The sequence below is a fragment of the Orycteropus afer genome, unplaced genomic scaffold (genome assembly GCF_000298275.1).
Source record: "Orycteropus afer afer isolate SDZICR_OR568_19922 unplaced genomic scaffold, OryAfe1.0 scaffold01029, whole genome shotgun sequence".
Lineage (NCBI taxonomy): Eukaryota > Metazoa > Chordata > Mammalia > Tubulidentata > Orycteropodidae > Orycteropus > Orycteropus afer.
Window position 1 is genome coordinate 210407 of NW_006922616.1, and position 4282 is coordinate 214688.

The window sequence follows — 4282 nt, forward strand, 5'->3', positions numbered from 1 at the left end:
TACAGACAGTTGTTCCTTAGAAGCAAGGATGGTGAGATTTTCTCACGTATTTTGGGCATCTTACTAAGAGGGTCCAGTCCTTGGAAAAGGACATCATGCTTGGTAAAGTAGAGGATTAGCGAAAAAGAGGAAGACACTCAATGATATGGATTGACATAGTAGATGCAACAGTGATCTCAAACATAACAATGATTATGAGAATGACTTAAGACCAGGCAGTGTATTGTGCACTTTTAAATCTGTATTCTCCATGTGGGGTATTGTAGCTCCAAACTTATCTCAGTTCCTATTGTAATACTTCATTAAAATCTCATTTCAAATTTTTCTAATTAAAAAAAAAAAGAAAAAATATATTTGCAATGAATAAGCCATTGGTCTTGCAAAATTCTATAATCCAATCTCCAGTGTTCTTTCTGTCACCAAGGCCAAATTTTCCAACTACCAGTGATTCTTCTTTGTTTCCAACTTTTGCATTCCAGTCACCAGTGGTAATTAACACATCTTGATTGCATATTCGGTCAATTTCAGACTGCAGAAGTTGATAAAAATCTTCAATTTCCTCATTTTGTCTTTGGTGGTTGGTGTGTAAATTTGAATAATGGTGGTGTTAACTGGTCTTCTTTGTAGGCATATGGATAGATATTATCCTATCACTGACAGCATTGTACTTTAGGACAGATCTTGAAACATCCTTTGTGATGATGAATGCCATACCATTCCTCTTCAAATTGTCATTCTCAGCATAGTAGACCACTTGGTTGTCTGATTCAAAATGGCCGAAACTGGTCCATTTCAGCTCAGTAATGGCTAGGATATCAATCTTTATGTGTTCCATTTCATTTTCAACAACTTCCAATTTTCCTAGATTCCTACTTCGTACATTTCATGTTCCGATTATTAATGGATATTTGCAGCTGTTTCTCCTCAGTTTGAGTGGTGACATGTCAGCAAATGTTGTTGTTGTTGTTGTGTGCTGTCGAGTCGGCCAGCCTTCTGGTTAGCAGTCAAGTGCTTTAGCCACTATGCTACCAGAGCTCCCTGTCAGCAAATGGAGGTCCCAAAAGCTTTACTTTATCTATATCATTAAGGTTGGTTCTACTCTGATGATGAAGTTCTTACCCAGTTATATTTTGAGTTCCTTCCAACCTATGGGGCTCATCTTCCTTCATTGTATTGGACAATGTTTTTGGGCTATTCATAAAGTTGTCCAGTAATTTATCAGACAGTGTTTCTCTGCTATTCATAAGGTTTCCCTGGCCAATTTTTTGAGAAGTGGATGGCCTCTTCCTTCTTCCTAGTTTGTCTCAGTCTGTAACCTGTATTGAAACCTGTGCACCATAAGAAACCCTGCTGGTGTTTGAAACACACTGGTGGCATAGCCTCAAGCCTCACAGCAACATGCAAGCCACCACAGTTTGACAAACTGACAGACAAGTTCATCTCCCTTAGCTGTTGGAGACCCTTCCACCCTCCCCTTACCTGATTCCTACCTGGATTCTGCCGCTTTGTCATCCCAGGCATTTCCTCCCTTTCCTGCCTGTGGCTGGGTGGATCCTGTCTCTTTTAGCAGAAAAACCCAAATTAATAGGCATTCTACTAGTATTGTATCAATGTTAATTTTCCAATTTTCTGAGTCATAGGTCCCTACAAATTATTACTAAGTATTAACTTTTTAGGGTGGAGACCCCTAGCAGACAGTACCTTAACTAAAGTGATCAAAGTTAATCTTACCAGTTAACAATGGAACAAACTGACATACACCTCCTGATGTGATGTGAAAAAAAACAGCTGCAATTGAGTTGATTATGACTCATGGTAAGCCCATTCATTTCAGACTAGAACTCTGCTCTGTTAGTTTTCATGTCTGTGACCTTTTGGAAACAGATTGCCATGCCTTTCTTCTGAGGCCCCTGAGTAGGCTTGGACCACCAACCTTTTGGTTAGTAGCACAGTGCTGAACCATTTGTGCCACAGGGCCTTCTAAACTGGTTGCCATTAAGTCGACTCTGACTCATGGTGACCCCAGAGTTGCACATCAGAGTAGAATTACGCTCAATGGGGTTTTCAATGGCTGATTTTTTTTTTTTTTTAAGATCTCCAGGCCTTTCTTCTGAGGCACCTCTGGGTGAATGCAAACCGCCAACCTTTTGGTTAGCAGTGAAGCCCTAAATTGTTTGCACCACCCAAGGACCCTGATGTGATATACTGAGGGCGTAATATAATCCATAACCCAATTTAACAAATAATAGCAAAAAGCCCAAATTAAGGGACATTCTACTAGCATTGTATCAAAGTTAATTTTCCAGTTTTGATAACTACAGTCATTATAGAAGTGAATGTTCTTATTCTTAGCATAAGTGTTTAGGAGTATGATGAATTTTGCAACTTTCTCTTGCATGCATCAGAAAAAAAATCTAGACTCATCTGTTGGTTTATCTACCTATCAAGAGGATGAATCAATCTGATCCTGTCCCTTAGATAATTTGTCCTAGAAGGGTGTTGGCACCTGTTGGTCCATCTCACACACGTTCTAAATTCTTATACAACCCCTTAAAGTGATCCATATAAAAACTCAAGAGTGGTTAGCAGCCTGTGTATGTTGAAAGCTCTCAGGTACTTCTGATGCCCACTGCAACAAAACAGAGGTCCCATCAGGGCAGATTTTTGATACTGACGCTACTGACTAGTTAACAAATAGAACCTTCCCTTCTTGGTTTCTCTGGCTCTTCAGCTCCAACCTTACAGATACAGTATAGAGCCAATGCTGTCACTTGACTAGGTTCAAGTAAGTCAAAACACAATTAGTCTCCTATCTTTAAAGTTAATGTAAACCTTATCACTGCTTTACTGCTCTAATCAATTTTTTAAAAAGGCAACAAAAGTGATTTTAATTAGCCATTTTTATGTGTGTGTGTGTGTAAGAACATCAGAATATTGTAGACCCTTTAAAGAATGACAGTTCTGAATTAGCTTTTTAAAAACTCTTTATTTTGAAATATTGTTTACAGAAATGTTACAAGAATACGCTTCATCTGTGTCACCAAATGTTAACGTTTTGCCCCATTTGCTTTCTCTATGGAGAGGTGACAGACAACTAAGACAGACATGATATGGTGTAGATTTACAGTAGGAGAGCTCTTTATTCAAAGGAAAAATTCATTGGGACTCTGAACAATATTTACATATTTTAATGAATTACAAAGTAGTTCCTTATGCTTCTATTTTAAAGAGGAAATCCCTAAAAGACAGCTTTTCAGTAAATCTATACATTAGTAATTCTCAACCTGCACTGCAAGAAGTCCACAAATTCATATATACATCAAGCATCTTGCAAAATTATTTTTCAAATGCAGATATTAACTGCAATAAATTAAACAACCTATGTACTTCTAAAGGAGCTCTGGTAGCATAGTGCCTAAGGCATATGACTGCTAACCAGAAGGTTGGTGGTTCAAACCCACCAGCCATTCCTCGGAAGGAAGGTTGTGCAATCTACTTCCGTAGTGATACTGCCTCGGAAACCCAAGAAGGGGTCGCTATGAGTCGGGTCCGACTCGATGGCACCTAACAACAACAGCATTATGTACTTAAAGCATTTCTGTATTCACAGTAGCTTTTGGTCAAGACACTAAAAGTGTAACTATTATGTGAAAATCCACAGTATTTTATTGTTAAAAAGTGGTTTCATAAGTATACAGATTGATGAACAACCTGCCATAAAATAAATGCCACATTTAGGCAATGAATTAAATCACAAAGCACACTGTATTACAAAGACATTTTGTTTTAATAATAAAAGACTATAAAAATGGGAGTCAGATTATACAAATTTAGTTTTCAAGGAAATAACAGCTTGAATTATCCTTAAGTTTACTGTGCAGGTCACATAATGAACTTAGATGGTATTACTTTTTCCTAATCTTACAGTTACCTTCTATAATTTCTATTTGGCTCACGCTCCTTATCTCATCATGGACCCACACTTTTAGTAGAACTATGTTAACATAGATACCTATGTTATCCCCCAATCACCACCTAGCAAAGCAGCCTTTTTTTTTTTTTTTTTTTTAAAAAAAGCTGCTCAGTAAAGTGAAGGCTTTCATTTAACACACTCCTTTCTTAACACCTGCAGTCTTTTCACTTTTTATCTAAATTCAGAACTCACTATAAAACACAGGGCTGTAATTTGGTCTTAGGTCAAATGAGTTTTGTTTCTAAATGGAGAGTAAATAAGTTTATGAAAGCCTAGATAATCTGTGTTGTTTTCACAGTTGAGAAATAT